We start from the raw sequence: 24,627 nt of genomic DNA, 5'->3' as shown, positions 1-24,627 counted from the left end.
TGAGATCAGGGCTTCAGCTATTCACATATTTCATTATTTATTGTTAAAAATCCCTGAAGCCCAGAATGGACTAGTGATCAGGGCAGAGGGTGAATGTTAAAAATCTAATTAAAAAAAAAGCATCTTGAGGCACATGATGAACTCTCACATCTAAGCATTTTTGGATGCTTTCATAGCCATCTGTAGAGGAAGGATCATTGATTATGCATCAGCCAGATAAAAGGGATCATTCTGATACATTGCTTTCTTCACCAGATATCATTTTACTGCAAAATACTATGGTATATTGATTGAATGATAAAACCAGGTTTTTTAATGGATGGCAATAAAATCATACTGTATAAAGAACACAATTTTATGCTACAGTAAAAGGTTGAGTTTCTCTTAGTGGTTACTGATAGGGGTATAAATCATAGGAGGAAGGAAAATATTGATGAATTAAATTTAAAATAAATCACCATCAGACCACCTCCCCGCTATTGGTGAGATTTTCTTCTGAGTTGAAGGACTATAAAAATAATATTGACAAACCACTTTCCTACTTAAACTTCGACTATTCAGTTGAGTATTGTTTAGTCTTAAGTTATGAAACTAATAATTAAAAAAAGAGGTGTACAGATTTGTTTGTTAAGATAGACAAATTTGCCTTCTGCATTTGTTTAGGAAGATAAAGTGTATTTTATTGAGAATGTACATCATACCAGTTAAATTCTATAACATGTGGAATGAGCATTAGCTTATGAAGACACCTGAAAGGTAGAGCTTCGTAGTTTCATATGGGAGATAAATACAACATAGAATAAATTCCTGTTCTGTTGCTGATCACTTTGTTAAAGGTATTAGATCACAGCATACACTTAATCTGCCTGATATGAGCCCCATAATGTTATTTTTAACGGGAATTCAGAAGAGCAGAAAGCAAGAAAGTATTATTATTAGTTTGTTTGTTTTCCTCTTTAAAACAGTCTTTCAGCTTTGAGTATTGAAATAATTCCAAGCATTCAAATGTTAAAATACCACATTTGGCATATGACATTTCTTATTGAGAAGCAGATCTGTGTTTGTAATTTTTCTGTGGTTTGGGGTTTTTCTTGGGGCTGGGGGTGAAATATGAATAATTTGCAAGCATTTTTTTCATTTTCAAGAAAAAAGGAATTTTTTATTCCAACTCTTTGTTACCCATTGAAAAAAATAAGCAATTGCACAAAATATGTAAGGGAAATTGCTCATTTTCTCTTTAGGTTTCCCTCAGCAGTCCAATACTATGAAAGATGCACTTATATATTTTTTAGTCTATATGAGCTGGGACTATTTCTCTCTTTACAGTTCTCAGTTTTTTGATACTGTGATTGAATACTGTTACTGCAGTTGCCATTGAGACTGGGGGTTTTCCTTGTGTCATTGTTGCTGTTGGATTTTTTGTTTCTTTGTTTGATTTTTATGGTGTGTTGTTTGTGGTTTTTTTTTTTCCTCTGGGGAGATCTCTAGACACAGAAATGCAAGAAAAATACAGTATGCCTACAGTTACTCTTTGAAATAGAAGGATGAATTAAAATGTAAGTAAATAAATCATGTAACAAGGAAAATTCATTGTCAAATGTATACACAGAATTAAGACTATTTAATATGCATATGCAGTAAACTTTCTGATAGGTAACTGTGTGTCAAAGTCCTTCAATTCAATGTATCTGCTGGAGAATTTGAATACACATTAAACATTATGAAGCAAAGTTGAGTCCAACTCTCAAATAAGAATAAAGGAAATACTGAGTATTTTTTGCTTACTATCAGGAGCAGAGTTCCCATGCTAATATGTATGTATCTGAAATTATACTTGTGTAGTCAGCTTTAGTTCTGGCATTTTTAAAACTTTTTGAATACTTTACTTGGTAACTACCTGGTCAGACTTTTAAAGGACTTTGCTTTGGATATGACTTCCTATTTAAAAGCCAGCTGAGAAGTAATTGTATTATGTGGAATTATCTGTCAGTTTGGGTTAGAACAGACATTTGCACTTGAAACATGTAACTGGTGTCTGTAAAAACCCCTTATCTGCCTTTCCTTCAAGATTCATGGTATCTTCTTTTGATTGTCCTGCTACTCTTCATTTGCATGTATGCAGTCCAAATCTGGTCCTCTTCTTTCTCTGTGTTTTCTCAGAAACTTGTGAGTCCCAGCTGTTACTCCATGCTTTCAGCTCATTCCTGAGACAATTTTGAATTTCTCTCAACTTCTAAATGTTCCAGCCATCCAAGTACCAAGTACCACTCTGGCCAGCTTGTTCTTTTTATCACCTGCCCCACTGCCTCATTCAGAATTCTGCCGTGCATTTGTCCTGGTGTGAATTATTCCATGTGCTTCCTTCATCTCTCTACTACCCAGACATCATTAAAGGCAATACTTGGTGTGCAAGGAAGAGCCCCTCTGCTCTCATTCTGTTGCAGAAAACTGATTGTCAGAAGGAGCAATTGCAGGAAATAACAATCAGTCTCTACATCAGGGGAGGGAAAGTAGCCTGTGTAACACACCTTTGGGGAACTGGGCTGCCATGCTCAACAAGTCTTATCTTAGCAGATGTGGAGTATATATATCTGTATATAAATATTAATATTAATAACGTCTGAATGTCTGTACCTACAGACATCTCTGACATCCAATGAATTCTCTGCGAAACAGCAAGTTCCAAGTCAAATTCCAGAGCCTAATGATTGTACATTTTTGACAGAAGATTTATTATGATGTCTTTATACAATAGCATGACCATGTAGCTTCCCCTAATTCCCTGAGAAATAACTGGCTTAACTTATTTCAACTTGTATTCAGCTTCAGATAAATTAGTGGAAAGGGTAGGTGATGTGGGAAGTGGCTCAGGCTGAGGTTACTGTTCAAGCAGGTGGTGTCAGCCACGCTTTGTGTGCTCCTTCATGTTTTGAATATGTCCTTCATGCTTTGAATATGGGGATGCTGCCCTTCTACAATTTCAGATTTTGTTCCAGAGATTGATAACTATTACATTGTGAAGAAGGAAGGTAAAAGGTTTGAACAATCTTGACATATTCTTCTCTGAAAAGTACAAGGTAATTTAAAGGAATTGATTTACGTGATAAGGAAAGGTTTCAAAATACAGACTTATAATTTAAGTGCATATAAGCTGAACATTAATATTCCATTTATTTGACAAAAACACAGTAGGTAAATCAATACAGAACTCAAACAGCTTTTAAAATGTAAATGTGTTTTAGAGTATCTGTAAAGTACATACACACAAATAATTATTTATTTTTTTGGAATAAAATTGCCTGAATTTTTATAGATCAAAGCCTTAAAATTGTTTAACACCAGGTGTAAGTTTTGAAAATTATTTCTAATATTAATTGTGCAAAGAAAATGCATAGTGGTAATTTCTTGATTGCTCCAGAAATCCAGACTTGTTGGTCTGTCAAAACAACAGTTTGGTGTGACTGTGTAGATAATCGGTGCACAGAGGAGTGTGTCCAGCATCTTGTTCAGCACTCTGGAAGTCTGCAGTCCAGATGACCAGAGAATGATGTTGACAGTCGATGACACTTGGGTTTTTTCTTTGCACAGGTGGTAAGAAAAGAGTTTGTACTCTTTGTCTTTGATGTCTGGCAAGGCTCTCTAGGTATGTGGTGGCAGAGTTGTTACTTCCTTTTCACAACAGGTTCTCTTAATGTAAGAAGTCTGAAAGAGTGTGATGTAATTTGCAAACTGCATTTTGAAGTGCATGTGGCTTGAGTGTGGCCAGCTCTTGCTGAAACAGTATGAAAGAGCTAAGATTCACACAGGAAAATTGCTTTTCTTCTCTCCATCCGGACTCGAAATCATGGTTACAGCGCTTGTGTCCAAAAGTTAAAATGCTCTGATTCTACTTTTTGAGAGGGTTTCCAAGGGTTTATAGTTCCACCTGTAGCTAGAGACCAGAGTTTGAGAAAGAATCTCTAAAATGTTTTGATTCGGAATAGAAGACTGCTGCCTAGAAGTATCATTCATGAGAAGCTGTTAGAAGCAAACAGAACCCATTTCACAATATCCATCTCCACAGCAGATCTCATGACAGTGCAAGTCCTGGAACATTCACCTAGGAGCTGATATTCACTTTGTTTGGTTTTGTCTACACAGGTGACCTGTTCTCCTGCAAATTAACAACAAACTAAGAATAGCACCAGTAGTTACTCTGATGCATGTCTTGTCTCTGATAGTGGCTAATATTTGATGTTAGAGAAGAGTGAGGAAAAAAAAAAGGAAAGATGTTAAGACCTTCTGCAGTTCTTCCCAGCTGGCTTTCCTCTTCATTAGCCAGGACAATTTTGTGTCATCATCGGCCTTGGCTTACTGTCCCTTACCTTCATTTACTGATCATCTCTGATATACTGGACCCAAGGGTAGGACACTGAAAGTTTCTAGTGATGACCTTCATTTTCATTGTGAAAACGGACTACTTACTCAGACATTTTATACCTGCTTTCTGACTGTTTAAAATTTGTTTTATTTATTTTTATTGTGAAGGTCATCCCTTTTGTCTGGTGGAGATTGAGGATTTTTATGTTAAGGACATTGTTCAGTGTTGTTTGGAAACCGAGGCAGTCTATATAAATTGGAATTCTTTTCTGATCTAAATGCTTGCTAACTCTTGAAAAAGAAACCTCAGATTTCTGAGATGTTATTTCCTTTTACAGAGGCTGTTTTGACAGTTTTTCCAAGCTTATTTGTCTGCCCACTAATTTTTTTCCAGAGAGTAGTTTATACTACTTTTCCTAATTCAAATGTCAAGTTTTTTGTTTTTCAGTTTTTCTAGATCTCCTTTGGAACACAAATAAGAATTTCTTTAAACCATATTAATATTGGAAGAGTGCAGAGGAAATCAGAATAGGTCAGAAAATTTGCTTAGGTAGCACTTCTTGAATTACCAGCACATCTAAAGAAATGCAAAGGTAGACCATCCTTTGTGAAGTACTAAAGGTTAGAAAGGATAGTGAAGAAAGCAGAGAGTATTTGCTTTGAAGGAGAGCTGTTACCTTTTACACTGCTTAACTCATTGGTCTTTTAGCAGGAAAAGACTTGATAAATCATTGATGTGATTTCTTGTATTAACATGTAAACGTAAAGAAGTTCATAGGCAGGATTTTCCAGCAGAGCCACTTGGGTGAAAATCCTCAAAAACATGATCAGACTTGTGTATCTGAAGTAATTAAAATCCTTTTAAAGTCAGAGTTGTCTGAAGAGGAGGCATGCATGGGTAGTGGCTGCTGTGGAAAGGTCAGAAGTTATTGAACTGGAGTGGTGATGATCAGCATGAGACATTTAAGGAATTTCTTGTGAAGTTGTGTAAGTTTTCACCTGGACTCAAAATCATGCAGTTGTTCAGCATGTTGAAACACATCTTTGGTCAATCTTTTTTTGTCAGAACTTCTCCTTTTTTACCCATTGTCATATGCAAAGTTCTTAGCAAAAGGTAGGGAATGTGATTCAGTTGTGAACCCAGCTTCTGTGCTTATACCTATGATATCTGTTGTGTCAAGGATAATCTCTTTCTTTGCAATTGCTTCTTACTGATTTCATGAGGTGGACTCCTTTGCATTGGAAGAAAATCTAGCACAGTGGCTTTTAATGTTGCAGAAAATTGTTCTACTAGGTCTCTTTATGTTTGTAGACTTGAATGAGCCTTGGGGGTTTGTTTTAGAGGCAATTCTTTAAATGTTGAAAGAACAGTATCTTTGTATTTACACAAAGTGAGTAAAAGGAAATTGAAAAATAGGATCAGGGGTAGAAACAAAATTACAGAATGACAAAGACTGGAGAAGAACTGAGGGAGAAAAAAAGGAGTTGGAGAAAATATGTTTTGTTTCTTAGTTCCTAAAAAGGTGAATCCAGATGAAATTACCTAGATAAGGTGGTTTACTTATATGATTTATGTTCCACATAGCAAACTGCTGCTCTGCTGTGCTCAATATATAAATATTCATCATAATAGGTATCCCAAATATATAAAAATCTGTTTGTTTTTTTTCCCCAAAGTAAAATGTGCTTTAACAGTGAGACTTTGTCCAACCTGCATGGCCTCTTTGTATTTCAGACATCAGCTGATACTCTGCTGGTTGACATCCTTTTGAAATTATGTGTTTGAACTGCTGCTGCGCAGTGCTGAGCACAATGATTTTGTCTGTTTGCGGATGTGGATGTTGTGGCCATGAATTCAAAGGGGTGTAAGTGATGTCAGTATGTAGGATAGTTGTGATGCTGCATGGACACTGGGAGAGAAGACAAAAGAGAGAAATCAAAGTAAGCAGTTAGTTTCATAATGTTATTTTTCTTAATAGTTTGCATTCAATATATTGCTTTTCCTGATGCTCACCAATAATCAGGAGGCTGATAAGATAAATTAGTAGTGCAGTTCTGGTCTAGCACAAAAGCTGCAGAGCTTTGAAAATACACTTTTCTTAAAACCATGGGGAATTCACCCCAGGACAAGAGCACTGGGGAACTGATTGCTTGAAATTGTGGAGGAAGCTTTGAATTTCTTCTTCAAGGAGTTTGCCTTCCAATGCTGTCAGTCAGTGATTTGTCCACTGACTGTGAACCTGAAGGTGTGTGTTGCTGTGGAAGGGTGTCAGGCATGTGCCTTTCAGCAGTACTGTGAGCATGGCTGAAGATTTTGAATATTCAGAGTAATAATCGGTGCAGGGTTTATTTATTTATTTATTTCCTCAGAAACTTGCTTCTGCTTTTTTTGAAGTTGTGAAATTAATCAGATAAAGGGTTATTTTCCCATGGTCATACAAGGCTGCCTTGATTATTTTGGAAGGTCATAATACGTATTTGGGGCAGAGAATGCCTCAATTTTATGTAATGGAAACTTGATGTTTTGGCCCTGAAGCACTGTTTATGTTAATGTTGATGCAATTTCTGTTACTGTTCTATGAGATCTGAGGGTTTTTTTTTTCAACACTGACTTAAGAAGCATTTTGCTTAGCACTTAGTTAAGAGGGAAGACTTCCACAAGACCTCAACAGCCTGTGAATGTGGAAGAGTGAACATGAGTTAAAGATGTGTCATATAAAAGCTAGAAGCTTCAGAGAGGAGCTCACTGATACGAGACGTGCATGCAGTGTTTTGTAGACATCTGTAGCAGAAGTGCTGGAATCCTGAGTTAAAAGCTGGGAGAAAGATTTGAGAATATTGTGTCTAAGTTTTGTGTAAGGATATATCTGTGCAATTCCTTTTCTGGTCAGAAATTAGGATTTACATTTTGAAATATGGGGAAAATTAAGATACTATAATGAAGAAGATGGACTGAAAAAAACCCCAAATTGATTAAATTGTTTCTGTATAAAGACAGCTCTATAACCTAGTTCTCATTTCAGAATTTTTAATGCAATTTTAAAAATACATCTATGTATTTATAAGTATCACACGGAATTTTGTTTTATCAATTACGTAAGTGTTACTCCATACCAGTTCTCCCTCTTGCTCACAGTAACATTCAGAATGAATGAATTACTGTAGGTAAAATAAAGGAAAAATGCAGCCTCCTCCTCAAGATTATATACCAAAAATATATCACAGTAAGTTCTTAATGTAGCTGTACAAGGAAGAGTTTGCAAGTTCAAACACATATCAGCAGCCTTTTTCAGTGGGAGATCTAGCCTTAATTTCAGTGAAAGTGTTCCTTTAAATATCTCTTTAATTTGTGGCATTATCTGACAAGTTAACAACCAATTTTGCATTTTTTAAATTAATTTTTGAACTGTAATGTCTAAAATTAAAATGCCTTGTAAAAATCAATATCCACACTCCAATTCTTCTTCATCTTATCTTACCCACTAATGTGGATTCTCTCTAGGCCTTCTTGGAAATGGTAGAGTGATACCTTGTGCAAAATTTAGTTGTCTTCATCATCCTGAAAAGCAAGGTATCATTTCCTTTGGGGGTTAATTAAAGATGCTCGTGTGTAAAAAATTCAGTGTTTAAACTGCAATTTCCCATGAGAAGAACTGAAGCTTAAAATGCCAATTACAATGGAAAGGTGGTAAAACAGGGAATGTAAATTATAGTTTATTAGATTAGATAATTGTCTCAGCTCATAGTTTTAGCTAAATATTTACAAAAAATCTGGCATTCACTGTAGAGCTCATAAGACAAAGATTTCACTGTTTACATGAAAAGCAATAGTAAGGAGGAAAATAACATTTGTGTAGCTACCAGATAATTGTCTCTGCCTCCAAAAGAAGAAACTATGTGAAAGAATGGAAAGGAAGTTACTCCTTCCTGATAAATCCTCATAGTGATAAATTAGAAATCCATTTCTATCTTAAAAGATCTCTTGAAAATGTCAAAAGAAAACTATTTCAAGGTGTTTATAACAAATCTAGGCAAACAGCATTTTGAGTGCATTTTGACCTTCACTGTTTCTCATGATTTGCAACAAAAAATACAAGCTTTGAGTAATATAGAATATAGGACTTCTTTGAACTGGGACTCATAGGAAAGCTGGAGAGTCAAATAGCTTAGAGCCTGTACAGTAGAGTTAGTATGCATATGCCAAACCAGAATTATTTTGTATTTCACTGTGAATTTTTGTTAATCTTGTTAATTGAATTTTGGATATTACAGAATCACAGAATTGTTAGGGACCTCTAGAGTTCATCCAGTCCAGCTCTCCAAGCCAAGGCAGGCTCACCTAGAGCAGGTTGCACAGGAGCATGCCCCAGTTGGTTTTGAGTATCTCCAGACAGGGACATTTCACCACCTCCCTGGGCAGACTGTTGTAGTGCTCTCAATGGCAGCCTCAGTGGCAGCAAGTTCTTCTTTGTACTGAGGTGGAATTCCTTGTGTTTTGGTCTATGGCCATTGCTCCTCGTCTTGTTGGTGGGCACCACTGAAAAGAGTCTGGCACCATCCTCTTGGCACCCATCTTTGGGATATTTATATGCATTAATGAGATCCTTCTCAGGCTTTTCTTCTCCAGACTGAATGAGCCCAGCTGTCCTCACAGGAGATGCTCCAGGCCCCACATTGTCTTTGTGGCATCCACTGGACCCTCTCCAGTAGCTCCTTGTCTTTCTTGTGCTGAGGAGCCCAGAAATGAGCACAGCATTCCAGAGGTGGCCTCACAATGGCTGAGTAGAGGGGCAGGATCATCTCCCTTGACCTGCTGGCCACCTGATGCACCCCAGGATGTTTATCTGATTGACTTCAAAGTACAAGTTGTTTAGTCTTCATCACTACCTGTCCACTAGGAGGTTGAATTTCACTGGTGATGCAGGGAATGAAAGTAAGACTTGAGAGCAAACTGAAATAAGACATGAATATTTTTATTTTTGCTTTAAATAAAGTGCAATTACAATTGTACATGAAATGGTCTTTGCCAAGTGTGACACTTAAAGGAAAGGACCATGTTGTTGGCTGTGTTTCTTAGTCTCTTAAGCACACAAAAGTAGCCCAGACAGTTTGCTGACCTCAGATGGACCTTTAAGTCTCTGACTTGTCAGACAAGAAGGGCAGCACTCTTAATTGGCATTCAGATCACAGGCAGGCACTGGGCTCAGCGCATAGCCAAGTACTGCTTTAGGATTTAGACAAAGCCACTCTGGCAAAACATCCCAGTTGTCAGGGTAGCTGGCTGTTTCCTAAAGAACTGTTACATAATGGAGAGACTGAGAAAAGCTTTAGGATGCAAATTTTTTTTAAAGTAAAAATTAAAAAAAAAAAGGGAATAAAGAAAGTGGCGGTAATTTGTGAAAAGAAACATCCCCCCTCTCCTCGGATGATCTCATTCATTGTTTCTTCCTTCTGTTTAACTTCTCAGGGTCATAAATGTAGTTTGCTGTTTAAAACCGTAATGATGTCACTGCAAAGGTATTTTGTGGAAGTGGGGAACGGAATTATCTGAAAGTATTTGGAAATCAACACTTAGAGATTTATTAGCCTTACTAGAGGTCAGCTATTTGCATTTCTTCTTCTTTGTGCTTAGTGTAATGTAAACTGGGAATTCAGCTATAGAGTGAGTGTTTACATTTGAGACATCCCGTGGAACAGAAGCGAACGTTGTGTTTATTGCTACAGCTGCCTTCTCCAGTGAAATCGTGATCTAAAGTCTCGCTGGTCCCAGGCCAGATTTCCAACCTGCCCCCTGTGCTGATCCCCTTCACAGTGCCAGGGTTTGACACTCCCTGGTACTGTTTCTCCCCGCAGCCTCCAGCATGACATCAGCTCCCAGGGCCACTCACAGCCCCTGCCCGTGCTGGGAACGGGAGGGAAGAGGAGGAACTGCTCTGTGTGCCGTGGGGCTGTGGCAGTGAGCACCACAAAGACAGAGGCTTAAAAAGGGTTGCTGTGGTTGGAGTGGTGCAGGGCACTCTGATCTCCATCACAATATGCTTACTTTGCCATGGGTGTTTGGTGTAAGCAAATTTCATATAGTCCACCTTAGCTGTAAATGTATTACGGTGTTTTAGTTATTACATGGCCCTGTTTAACAAAATACTTTTCAAAGTGTACTTATATAAAATATTTGGCAAGTAGTGCTCTCTTTGTTAAACAACAAAGCAGTTGATTGGAGTAGTCACCCAGTCCACTGAAGGAGGATTTCACAGAGTCTGTATGTTTTCTGTAAGCTTATGATCTTTTATGTTTTGGGGATTATTTTTTTCCAGGAAATTAGGAGGCATGTCACATATGGAGGCAGCCAGAGAACACAGCTTACAGCACATGTTCTTGTAGGGAGAATGTGTTCTTTCTAGAAGCTTGGTCTGTGAGGAAGGATGCTGTTAGGTGTTTCAGGGGTCTTTACAGAAACACTTAAATGTCACTAACTTAATTTCTTACCAAGACACTGAATTGCATTTGCTAGCTGGTCTGTAAACAACACCTTCCCCATTACAGCAAATAATTAAAAGGAGTGAAAGACAATGAAAGATCAGTTTGGGAACTCTGAACCAATGGTAATATCAATACAGAAGCAATAACCATGCACAAAACATGTTGGCAGTAGCCATAACTCAAATCTCCTGTGGTTATGAGGGCATGCCAAAGTAGCCTGCCACTATTCCTGTTCCTCTAGTGTTTCATGTGGTTTGTTGGTGCCCATGGGTAGGGTAGTTCACTGGTCCCGGTTGCCAGGGCTGTATGAACAGTTACAGCTTTAGTGGTCACCCTTATGCAGGCTTTGGTGCTCTGGAGTGTTTGATTTGAACACTGCATTGTCCACACCAGGTTGTTTCTGGCAGTGTTTTTAGTTGCTCCTTTGTTCACTGCTAGTTATTTCTGAACCTGGGGGTGTCTGACTGCTCCCGTTAGCTAGGTCTTTTAGCTTGCTCTGTCACCCAGTCCGTGAGCTGCAGCTCCTACCATAGCAGCCCTAAATGTCTGATTTTTGCAATAGACAATCATGTACACAGCCTGTACATGAGCCCTTGCCACAAAAGGGAGACTTTCTGAAAAAAGACTTTCCTATTCTTACCAACAATTAAATTCTGACCTCATTAAAACTTCTGGATAAAGTTTAGTCAACAAAGTTTACAGGCTATGACTGTAAACCATTCTCCAAATGAACTCCATTCATTTGGAGAATGTTGAATGCTATTAGATGCATTGTGCTTTCTTCAGCATACTGATAAATACCATAATTTCTCTGGCATTGTAAGTTAGTTCTCTTAAACAGGAGCACTTCAAAATAATATGAGAAATAGACACAAGGGCTGTGTAGGTGTGATTTTTTGGCTCATGCTAGTCACCTTTTCATTCCTGATGGATTACTCCTAGAATCCTGAAAGGAAGGGTTTATTGTCCCCTTCAGATTTCACCCTGCTTGCTTACATGAGCTTTTGTGGCTGGCTCTCCCTGCAGTTCCTCAGTCTTCCTGAGGAAATCCAGCAGTCAGATGTGACCTTCTCAGATCTAATGCATGTGTAACCACTATATACTCTTGTTCAGAGAGTGTAATCTTGAAATAATACTCTCGTATGATGCTTGTTAGTGATGTTAGCTGAGAACTTTAGCTTGATGCAAAAATATCTGTCTTTTTCATCTGTCCAACTCTTTCTAGGAAGATCTCAGCTTTCATCATCATACATGGAAAAAATGAAAAATCTGGATGCAACACTCATGGAAGAGGTTTTTTTAAGAGAAGAATGTAATGAAACAATAAACCAGAGAAAACTGTAGTATTGTAAGGCTAAGAATGATCTCCTGTTAAAATTATGTTTCTTTCTTTGGAACCCATGGTTGATTATTATTTTTATTTTTTCCTTGACTTAGCAATTTCAAAGCATTTGTTTAGAATGTTACCATATTGATCTCATATGCATGCTTAAATTTGTGTCCTCTATTTATTGAAGTAAATGTATACATAAACATGGATTTTCCAGGATGTTGATAGTTTGTAAACCTTTAATATTTTAACAAATAATGCACATTTCTTTGCAAATGCTGATAGTGACTTCTGTTACAGACTCTTCTTTAACTTTGTCTTATAACTTTACTTGAAACACAGGAACACTACAGGCTTGTGTAGGGAAATGGGAAACCAGGCTAACCTCCTCCTTATGTTGGAATTCAATACACTATTTCTCCTAATTAGTTGCCTTTGAGTCTCACAAAGAGTCTTAAACAAACAAACAAACAGAAAGCGGATGTGTCTGCATGTAACTTTGTGTGGTGATATGAATGAGTAGTGAACACCCTGACAGTCTTTGCTATTCAGCATATAGCTGAATTACTTGACAATAAAATAACGGAACCAGATTTGTCTCTCTGCTTGGAGCTGTTGAAGCATTTCACAGCTGTTTCTTCCCCCCTTGCAACCTCTTCTTGTAGTGACAGTAGAAGTTACTGTTCCCATCAGAAATTCTGTAACAAATTACTAACTCTTACCATGTTTTACTACAAAATCAGATTTAGCTTAAACTATTGCATACCAATTCATGTGATGAGATGGAGAGATTGGGATCCATTGAGATTAGCTAAGCTCATATCTGTCTCTCCCTAGGAGGGCAAAGAAGGGCCTGCTAAGTTCATGCAACCTTTACATGTGCATTTCAGCTACATCTTCTGGTGTAGGTGTGTACACCTAAGCAAGCAGTGTTGGTTCAGGGAATTAAACTGGCATAAAAGAGATACCCCTTACCAAAAAGATGTGTAACTGCTTTGATTTTACTGCAGGTGGGATGAATAGTGGTGTTGATGACATGCAGTGTTTGCATTTTTTTTAAGTGGCTGAGTGCTACTATAGTGTGAAATTTGATTTTGGATTATTACACAGTGAGAGCTAGGAACACAAATCACAAAGATGACCAATGCAAGACAATGTTAGAGCTATTAGTGTACATGAAAAGCTTAAAGTGACTGAATCTTGTGTTTCTTCATATTTGAATATGAAGAAACATATTTGAATATGAAAGAATAAACATATTTGAATGAAGAAACATATATTTGAATATACAGCCTGTATATACAATAATCCCTTTTTTGTTTTTATAACTTACCAGATTTGTCTGTTTGTTAAGAAAGAAGCAGCATAGAAAACAAATTGTTTGTGTCATTGTGAGGGTTGCTTGTACAATAGAAGTTGTTGGGCTCACTATGTACATCTTTGCCGTAAGAGCTCATACACTATAATGAGAGTACCTATTGGTTTGCTGTCCTCTGGGCTTTACAAAGGATGGTGTCTCTGGAAGAATCCCAAAAGTTAGCTTTTCCTGGAATGTTCTAGGCAATGCTTTCTGCCTTTTTAAAAAATTATTTAATTTTTTTTTATTTTGTAGTATTGCAACTCTTAATCTTTTTGGTCATTCTTTTGGCCTCTTAGGAAATAATTTCTATGAATACAGTGTGTATTGCTTGGCTGACCCAATACAATTGAAGAATTTTTATCATTTCCAGCTGAGCAGAAGCTGGTGGGAAGAAAGTAGTGGCAGTTAAGAATGTATAGAGCACTCTTAAACATCCAGACCCAGAAGTCTTCTGTTACAGATGGAAAAAGTATTATAAGGACCTCAGGTGCATTTTGATGTTAGTGGAGGATGTCAAATAAACTGGTCAAGAGTAGACTGTCTCCAGGTCTTGGAAAGGTGCTGTGCTTTAGATTTTCTTATGCTGTTCATAGATTTTCCTGCCTGTTTCATCAGCGATGAAGGAGTATCTTTCTTTCTGCTGCCTTTCCTTCTTTAGTACTGTAAACTGTAGCCCTTCCTCCCAGTAATGTTCTTACTCCCTTAGAAGTCCTAGTCTTAGCTTGTTGAGCTTTTCATTTGCAGGCAAAAAAAATCTTTCAGCAGGTGCTAAATGTGAAATTATTCAGTTCAGTGGTTAAAATCTGGCAAAGTACAAGGTAGGAGAGTTGGATTTTAGCTATCTGTAGGTGGCACTACCAGGCTTAGGAAATTAGTCCATTATGGTTTGACTTTGGACGAGGCCACTAGACTTGTTCATCTTGAACTCACCTATGGAAATCCATCACTGTGGTGGAATATTTGGAACTGCTGAAAACAAAGTTGTGTAGATGCCATGGAAGGCTGAGATAGGCTAGAAAAATGTTTAAACACATAATATTAATAAAATTTGAAAAGAAGTAGAGGTGCTTTGTATGTATTTTGTATTCATTAAACAGAAGGAAGCATGTTTTTAATTTTAAATAATAATAATTTTAAAAAAGCTTACTTGGAGCATATTAGAGTGAGTAGTTGTCTGCAAGCAACAATCTTTACTACCCATTGTCTGATAGGACTAGAAGTAAAATTCTTGCTATTAAAAATAAATATCTTGTGTTCCTAGGGACATTTCTGTAAAAAAGGGAAATCCTGAACATTGGAGGCTTGCTATTTTTATGGTACTATTTTGGTAATTGTCCTTGTTTTCCTATTCATGATGAGTGTTAGATGAGTGACCTGACAACTGTAGGGCTGTTAACTTATTTAATGCCAACATCGTCTTTTAACTGGTGGCACTTTAATGTATGAACTTAGCATAGGGCTTGCTGAACTGAGAGGATGGCAAACTTTGAGCAGGAGGCTAGAACCTTAGCTTCACTTTGGTTTACAGATTGCAGCCAACACAATACTGAACAGGTATAGGAAAAAAACCCACCAAAGTGTAGGAAAACAGCTAATTATAGTAATTGCAGCTGGTTTCAAAGTACTTCTAACAGTTTGTGCATAATGCTTACTTGAAAGCATCAAATGGGCGCTAGTTGTGAAATAGAACACCTGTTTGTTGTTGAGCATGTGTTTATGCAGATGATTTTTGTTGTCAAAGCACCTTGATGTAGAGTAGTCCTGTTTACATTTACATTCTCCCCAAAGGATTAACAGTGTTCTCTCAATAAATTTACAGTCTATTCTCCTCTCAAAGGCTGCTGTTTGGAGGGTGGTGTGAACAAGGCAACAAGTGCTTGCTAATCACTTGAATATACATAATTAGCGACAGTCTGGTGCACTGGAGTCTTTGTACAGCCACAGCAATACTGATTGGCAGCAGCAGATAACAATAGTCGTGGCAAGGTGGTATTTGTTGAATATTTGAAGGTGTTTTTCTTTTATATTTGCAGTAGGCATTTTGAGTTAATTACATCATTATTCTGGAACACACTTACTATGTTATTTTAATGTCAAAGTTAAAGACCAGTCATGTGGCCTGTTGTACACAAAGGAATAAGACCTCTAATAAATACTTTATTTTGTTTGAGACTAAGATGGTTTCTTCTTTTCTTCCTTCATAATTCTATGAGACTAAGATGGATTCATTTTTTTTCCTTCTAAGTTTTATATAACTCAAAGTCAAACTGGAAAGTATGACTGAAAATTTGGGAGATTAATGTATATGATGATACTCTTGTATTCAGCAGTGATTAGTTTTATAACTGGCTCTCTGACAGGTTCAGTACTTTGGAAAACAAACAAAATCATTGATGATAAAATTTATGGGTGACATAGACAGTAATTAATAAATAACATTGGGAAGATTATTTGGATTGCTTTTCATGTTTGTTATCTTCAAACAAAATATGTTTTAATATGGCTAAATGCTTAACATCAGTTTAACTAAAGGGAGAATACTACAACAAGTAGACTCTGAGCATCTAGAAAAACAGATGAGTCACTGTGTATTTGGCAAGGTTAATTTGTATGAAAGTCATCAAATTTCCTCTTATTGACAAGGTAGCAGTCTTTGTGTATAGGTTAGAGGCTTTGAATGTTGTGTCTTGGATTTATTCAGGCTTCTAATATTCTGTGAATTACATTTTCATAAGGAAAAAAGGATTCATGCATTAGATGAAACAAATGTGAGGTTTGTCTCTAAGAGCAAAACTGTTAGAAGACTGTTTTGGATAATTATTAAAGATTCCATATCAAAATAGAAGTAAATATGAAGCAGAATTTGTTAGGCTCTTTCCTGACTTCTGCCTAAACAGTACTTTCATTGACGTGGTGACTAATGGCAAAGAAAATGGTTCATAATATTTTGAGATGTCTCCAAAATGAAAAGGACTGCAGGTGTGCTGGAGGATGGGGTTGGAATTCTGAATGGTATTGCTAATGTGGAGATGTGGTTCTGTGAGGAGCTGGAAGCTGTTCAGGGGGATTAAGTTTGACATGCACTCTAGAATGATCTTTAAAAAGAAGTTAATGGAGTTCAATGAGTGGCTAGGTAAGAAGCTCTTTAGAAAAAAAGTCTGTTAGGTACCGTGGATGACAAACAGGGCATTAATTATATCTTGCTGTTGCGAAGAAGGCAAATCCATGAGTGCATGAACAGGGACAGAACCTGTAAGATGCATCTTTCTGCTCCATTGGGCACTTAAGGTCTTAGTTGTACAAATGCATCCATTTCTGGGTGCTGCAGTTCAAGATTACAAAGACTATTATACAGACATCAACAGTGAGAGAGATCAATGATTTGGGGACCTATGAGTATAGGTTGAATGAATTGCAATTACTGAGGTTAAATAAGAAAAGAGAAGTGATAATATGATGTGTCTTCATGTGCACACTGAGAAAATAAATTGTGGTTTTAAATTGTTGCAATGCAGTTTGAATTATAAACCGGGAAATCTTTTTTGAAGTAAGCACACCATGAGAAATAGCCAAGTGAATCGTACCAATGGCCCATCTGGCTCAGCATTCTGTCTGCTGTGGTGGCAGAGGATGTGCTGTTTAGAGAGAGCTTGCAAGTTTGGCCCATTTCTTGCTTCTTATTCCCCTTGTACTTTCCTAGTGTTCAGAATTGTTGCATTAGTAATGTTAGATGGCAAAGCTATGGATGTGTTTCACCAAGGACCCTGACTATTGCAATGTGGTGTTTGGTGAAGAGCACTTCTGCACTTTCCTGCTGCCTTCACAATTTTGTAAACTTCAACCTTTTCCTCTCCAAACTAAAGAGCTCTTGTCTTTTCATCCTATCTTAGAAAAGGTGGCTGTTCTAATGCCTGGATCACTTTGGTTCCTTTCTCTGTGATTTCTCATAATTCCACTACACTCTTCTTGAGATTTGGAGGCAAGACTGTGCAAGGTAATGAAGATGTGGGCACTGTTTTCTGGATCAGCGGAGCAAGATCCTGTCTCTTGCTCTCAGTATCCTTTCTGACATGCCCAATGTTTCATCAGGTTTTTTTTGACTGTTGTTTACATGCACTTACTATGTCATGGAGCAGTCAGTGATGAATCCAGGACTCAACTAAAGCATAATTTATGATTCTAAAGTAAACATTGTTAGGCATAGTTTGTATTGTTTCTTCCTAGATACATTACCTCACATTTATATATCCAATGTTAAGCTTTCATCTTTGCCCACTCAGTTTTGTGAGATTAAATCCTTCTGTTCTCCTAGCCATAGATGTGGCTATTGACTGTTGGGTACTGTGTAGTATCATGTGGAAGCTCTAAGATGTCTCAGGTCACACCTCAGTCCAGGTCACTGAGGAAGATGTCATATGGAAATCATGCCAACCTTGTCTGCTGGGGCACCTCCTGACTATTTCTTATGCTGACGTGTTTTATCATCTTTCATTTTCCTCCCTCTTTAGGTAGCTTTTCATGCTTCATACTGATGTTTTTCCCATAATCACTTTTTACTTTTCCGTTAAGACATTCAAGTGGACCTTGGCAGATGGGAAGGGGAGAGAGCTGGAAGGAAGAATTACTTTATTTTATTTCTTAGTTATGGCAGCCATTTTTTCTGGCCTCAATATTTTCATTAATATTCTGCTTCTTTGTAAGGTCTCTTGAGCTAGTTCTTTACCTTTTTAATAACTGTTTTTCTTATTTTTACCTATATTTTTCCTCTTAATGATGAATACTTGCATATCAGATTTAATTGGGCAGCTTTCTTCCACCCCAGTGCTAACCCCACTCATGAAGCTGGAAGAGGGAGAATCTTGAGAAGAAATATTATTTTAAAAACAATAATAGCTACAAGTAATAATAAAGCAGTTTTCATCCTGTTTGCAGATTCAGGGGGATCTGTGGACTACTTTGGAAGAGCATACAAAAGCTTACTGGATAAAAATGAACCAAATTGTTCAGAGTGTTGGACATAGCATTTCTTTTGATATTTAGGACACCGTGTTTCTGCTGGAAAATGGTAGAGTTTCATGAACTAAAAAAAATTGAAATCCATTGTATGAAATAAAATATTTGAGCTCTTAAATGCTTATAATTCCTGATAGCTCCTAGCCAAGTAATGCAGAAAATGGTTTCCTTGAAGCTTTTCAAGATGCATAGTAAGAACACTGAGAAGTAAATTAGCATAGGGAATGTGAATTCATGGTTCCATTCCAGTTTCTCTTTTAATATTTAATATTTAAATGAATATTTACATGCCAGAGAGAAGAAAATAGAGAAGAAAAATGGTAGTGTTTTCAGCATGGGAGAGGATGCCTCTAGAACTTGAGATTCTGAGAGCCTGTGTGGTTATTGAGGAATATGGGATTGCCTTGCTGTGAGAAAGAACCTCACTGCAGAAACATAAAGGAGCCCTTTTTTTTAGCAGCTGAAAAAGATCTATGGCTGAAAGTTGAATTCAGTTGTATTCAAAACCAAGATGAGGATGATTAAGAGAAATATTGAAAAATATTTAGAAGAATATTTTGATATCATCAAACCAGAGTGGATTTGGGTAGATAAGCATTAAAAAAAACAAATAGTTTTTTTGCGAGTACCTGCGTAATGGGAGAAAATTCTGTCACCTGTTTTTTTTTAAGAACTCCTGCTGAACTGATGAGATGTTCCTGTTCATCTTAAAATATATGATGCCATGAATAAAAATCATAAAATGTCCTATACAGATTTGCACATGAGATACTCAGATTAGCACTGAAATGTAAATTTGGTGAGAATTTGTCCAAGACTTGCTGAGAGTGTTATTTAAATGAAACAGTAAAAATCCAGTTGCTCTTTCCTGAAGTCCCTCCTGACATGCTATTTGAGAAACACTGCATCAGTATTAAAAGATAGAATTATCATAGTTTCTGGTGTGTTTCATGGTCTTTCTTAGCTGGGCACTGCTTTTGCCACCAGTTTGGCCCTTTCCTACAGAGTAATATGGAAAGTTAGAGCTGTCTTATTGACGTGGAGTGTCTGCATAGCTCAGTTGCTGTGGTTTTTTGTTTTCTCATTGTGTTGTTAAACCCATTAGATCCACATTTTTCAAAGTGAAGGTACTGATTCATGGTAATGAAGGAATTTCTTCATATTTTTTTTTCTGTATTAAGTAAATGGAGTTCTTTAAAGACACTGTAAAGGTACTTTCTGTAGTGTGCTTTGTGTTCTTGAGTTCAGAATACAAATGTTGTCTTTGTGGTGGCACAATTACAGATGTAGGGAGCTAAAGGTGTTGTGTATTTTTTTCCTGAAGTGATTAGTGTTACTATTTTTGCACTTTCACCTAAGGAGCAAACTTGCATGAAAGATGAAAAAGCAGGCAACAGGAGCATCCTTTTACAGAGAGAGGGGCAACAAGGTCTGCCTGGGTGTTTGTACAATCAGCAGTAGGAACAGACACAGCCCTCCCACTTGTTACTCACATAACCAGGTCCTTTGGGCAGATATCCATCCACTGTGTCATGGAGAGAGGGAAGTTTTGAAAACAGTATCTAAAGGATGATTTAATATTTATATCCAATCAGATCAAATGTTGCACTGCTGATGAAGGGGGAGGTTCAGGTAGACCCTGCCTGGGACACAGACCCCTTGATACCTTGTGATGAATTCAGAAAGAATATGATTTGCCAGCTGATGGTGTCAGTTTATCTGGTCTTGCAGGAAGCTGTTCTATTTCTGCCTTGCTCCACCTGCTCCATCCCCTGCTTTTTTTTTAACCTATTGGGCTAGTGAGCTGCTCAAGTGACAAATCAGACAAGGAAGACCACTGGGCAGCAGGACTGAAAGGAGGAGGAGGAGGAGGAAGAGTTTCTCCTCAGGTGGATCAGCTGAGGTGCTCTCACAGGAAGGAGTAGAAGGCTTAGACAAACTTCATTAGAGAAGCTCTTTCTTTGAGCTGGAGGTGCAGGCAGAACTCCCTTGTGTTTTTAAACTCTTTCACAGAAAGGGGTTTAAATTAAGGTAAATCCTTCCTTAGCCTCAGATATTGTCAGCAATTTAAATTTAAGGAATTATAGAGTGATTAAATTACTTTATCCTCCAGGTTTTAATAATGGCAAATCAGATATATTTATAAAAGATAAGCTATTTATTGTAACAAATGAACAGATAGAAGATCTTAATCAAAATTACTACACAGTATAAAAGCTAAAAAATACCAGTCAACTATAGTATAACATAAATGATGTAGTGCACTATATTAAAGAAATTATGTTATAGCAATTAACGCTAGTGAAAGAAACATTAAGTGGAGGTTTTGATGTATCTCACCACATTCCAGGCATGAGTACTTCTCTCTTTTTCTCTCAGTACCTGGGAAATAACTGTAGAGAGGTGTCCCAAACTCCACAGGAGAAACTCCAGACGTTTCAAGAAAGGGTTGTGGAAGAATCTAGCTTGTATGAAAGCAGACTGGACTTTTATAGCATAAAGAGGTTGACCTGCCAGTCATAGGCCTCCAGGTCAGTTCAGCAGCTTATCTGTCAAGTCTCACTTCAAAGGGACAGATGTGTGTTTGAAGCTGGTGAGCCAGGCCAGCCTTTTAGCATATTCAGCACCAAAAAATACCAGTATGGTGCCACAGTAGCTCCCCATAGAGAGCTTGCATTGCTTTGTCTTCGGACCAGATTCCAGGCCAAGCAGATCAGCTTTTTCAGGGCAAAGCATCCTTCTGCAGATTTAGGGGAAATTTCACCTGGAATACACTGAAGGGTTTTGTTGGAGCTAGGAGAATCTGAAAAATGAGGTTTGTTTCAGAATCTTGTAGTGGGCTGGAGTTTTTCTGTAGCTTACTGATCATTGATCCCTTGACACATGCCCTTCTTCTGCTGCTTACAAAAATGATAAGTACATTAGAGAACAGCCAGATCTCTGGGAAATGTTTCTCCCCTTAATCATGGACTGTCTGAAGAGAGGTTACTGTCTGTAAATGAATAATCGTATCACTAACTTTCAGTCATTTCCTATCAAACTGTTATCTGAATCTCTTATTCCCTACCAAGCTGTCACTGAAAACTCAATATTCTTAAATATTAAGACTAAATATGCCTAATGTACCTAAACTAAATAGTCAAGATATAAAATTTAACTGAATTAAACTGTAGACATTCAGAAGAAAAGGTTTTGTTAAAACTGTTTCAGCTGTGCTGCTGATGCCTGGCATTCTTGTGTGCACACTCAGTAAGCAGAAATGTGGAAGTCTCTTCGAGGAGATGAAAAATTTGTGTTGCTTCTCCTGCTGTGGAAGCTGTATTCCCTGGTGAACGTCAGCATGGAAAAATGCATCAGCATCATAAGGGGCGCTCATCTGCAGTACGACCCTCAAAGACAAAGCAGCGTTTTACCTCTCGGGATTAACAAACATGTGGCAGCTTTGGTACTGCTGGTTGGTAGTCAGGTGATAGACTGGCCATATGTCCTCATACCTCATTCTGGCATGAGGGGTTTTTTTTTTTTTTTCCCCTCTTTGAAATATGAAATAAAAGCATAGCTTTATTTGGTTGTTGTTTGTTCCAGTTCTTATGTCACAGACATGAAATTCTAAAAGATCTATTAAGAAGTTCTGTAACCAGGTTTTTATCACTCTTAAGTATTGGAAAGGACATAAAGAAATTATTATAGAATGTGGATGACTTGCATCCTAAGAAGCTTAGGCATCTAGTTAGGCTCCAAACAGAAAGATGGATGTTTAAGAGTTCTTTGGGCACCTACACAGCTCAGATCCCTTCCCATAGTAGAGCTTGGTCCTTCTGACAGCTCCATGCTCCAAAATTGCATAGGGAAAAAAGAGAGAAGGACAAGGTGTTCTTCAGACAATTAAAACTTCCATCTAGGTGATTAAGAGTCCCCATCTCTGTCTCTGAGGTTTGGACCAGTGATGTGAGGATTTGACAAAAGAAAGATAATTGTTTAACAGTGGTTTTTTTGCAGTGGGGAGAAATGGACGTATCAAAGGCTGGCTTCAAAGTATCATGATGTTAAAATATTGAATTTAAAAATAACTGCAAGCATGGAGAAGTTGTGTTTTCTGTGTTGTAGTACTTTATCACTGGCATTTCAGTACTCTCAGGAGATAATTTGTAGTTCATTTAAAGCAAATTAGAAAATATGAGTGTTACATCAGTGTAATGAAAACATCATTATTAAAGGCTGAAGGAAGCATAAAGTATGGATTTCTCCTCACTCTTACATGGTTATCCATTACAGATCAGGTCCTTGTATTTCAGCTATTTTGATTCTATCTAATTTGTTATTTTTAAGGAGAGTTTCAGCCATGATTCTTAAGGAATTCTCTAAGCCGTTAAAATTAAAGCAAAACACACGACTACCTTCAATAAATGCTTTAATTAAAATGGACATTTTTGAACCTTCTACAGACAATACCTGCTCAGATGTGACAGCATTTGTGACATCACCAGTACAGACTTGCACAAGGATTTTCAAGTCAGTGTTGTAAGTTTCCATTTCATTTTTGCTAATTAGAGAATTGTGCTGTTTATTTTCTAGAGGGAAAAAAGTCACTAAAAGCGTATCAGATTTGTTTACTTAATTCCATAGAAATGCAAATATATTTTTTTGAAAATTACAGTTCCTTATTGGTCCCTATTATTTTGGTGTCACAAATGTTAAATATTTGGTGCCAGTTAATTATTGTATGTATAATCAGAATTTCAGAAAAGCCAGATGTAGGAGGAGATTATCAGTGTTTTCTCATGTATGAAATTTCACTTCTGCATTGAATAAACTAATTGTAGAGTTTGCTGAGTAAGGTCATCCTATAAGTTGTTAGACCATTTTGGAGGCTAAGTCATTAAGCATTTTTCAGCAGTCAGATTAGGAAGAAATTTTATGCTAGTAGCACAGAAACCACAAGATTGGTCTGTTAGTGAAAAAAGAGTAACAAACTTCATCCTCAGCTTGGTGAGATAAATTTGTATGGTTTATCCAGGTCAGTCATCTTTCAGTTCCATCTTGTGGCTGGAATTTTGGGGGTCATATTTTATAGCTGTGTTTTAAAAGTTTCTAAAATGACTGAAAAGGATGCAAAAATTTTGTGCTAATAAAATGGCAGGGCTGAAAATTTTGCATTTTTGCTTCTCTTTCAAGCTTTCTTATAATTAAGAGGCTGGAAAAACTTGAAACAAAAGACTTCTTAACGCCTCATTTGCCTGAATATTTATTGCAATTGTAATGCAATAAAATAGTGCAAAATAAATCAATGTAAAACATGTTTATTAGAACTGAACTGTGTTATGGTTCTTTTGGGGGAGTTATGAACTGTTTTATTAAATTTAAGGCTGTGAAAGCTTTTAGAAATATATAGAATTCTGAGGTTATAAATGAATTGGGGATTTTTTTTTCTTCTTTAATTTTAATCTTAAATTTAAGAAACTACTGACCAAGTTGTTCTTATCTTCTTAGCAGTAGTGTTAGGATAGGACATATTTCACATCTAACTCAAAATTTCAATTTATATTGGGATCTCTAAGTTGCTAAGATTTTACAGTATTATGAAATTGTAGTAGCTATTTCAAAAATACATACAGAAGTATTGTATTTCTAGCTTTTCTAATTGTCCATTCTAAGTGATTTTTCAGTTATTTGTCAGAGTACAGAGATTTGTATAGTTTACACATTTTTAATTTATAATTTCTGTATATATGTGTAGAGTAAATGACAGACTATATTCTGACACATAGGTCAGGATATAATTTGGTTGTACAGAATGTGGAATTGTGTTAGGGAAGTTCATTTGTCAGAACCATCGTGGCCTCATCGCTTAGAGATGCAGTTGATCTTAGAAACTTGAATCACTTAAATCTGATTTTCTAGCTTGACTGGAAAACAAGAATTGCACTCACAAGGCAGAGCAGCAGTCTGATTAATTAGTAGTTAATCTTCCCTAAGTTCATGCTGAAGCCCCTTCTCCTTTGCATCGTTCTTGCCCCCAGCCAATTACTCCCATTTTTCCTTTGTGCTGATAGTGGCTGTACAGTGAGTGACCTGAAATTGTTTT

The 24,627-nt window shown here is 37.0% G+C and overlaps 1 protein-coding gene across 4 annotated transcripts in view; it reads left to right on the top strand.

Annotated features, from left to right (window-relative positions):
* The window catches only part of AKT3 (AKT serine/threonine kinase 3), a 152,381-nt gene that overhangs the window by 40,979 nt on the left and 86,775 nt on the right, over window positions 1-24,627 (top strand). The window contains exon 2 of one of the 4 annotated variants that reach the window (XM_064414683.1): window positions 22,988-23,063. The exons of the other annotated variants lie outside the window; for them this stretch is intronic. The gene's annotated coding sequence lies outside the window, so the exon portion shown is untranslated. The remainder of the gene's footprint in view (window positions 1-22,987; window positions 23,064-24,627) is intronic. 4 annotated transcript variants of the gene reach the window in all.

Source organism: Passer domesticus, chromosome 3 (assembly GCF_036417665.1).
Source record: "Passer domesticus isolate bPasDom1 chromosome 3, bPasDom1.hap1, whole genome shotgun sequence".
In the NCBI taxonomy this organism is placed as follows: Eukaryota; Metazoa; Chordata; class Aves; order Passeriformes; family Passeridae; genus Passer; species Passer domesticus.
Note: the sequence above shows the minus strand (reverse complement) of the source record. Positions and strands in the feature narration are given on the sequence as shown.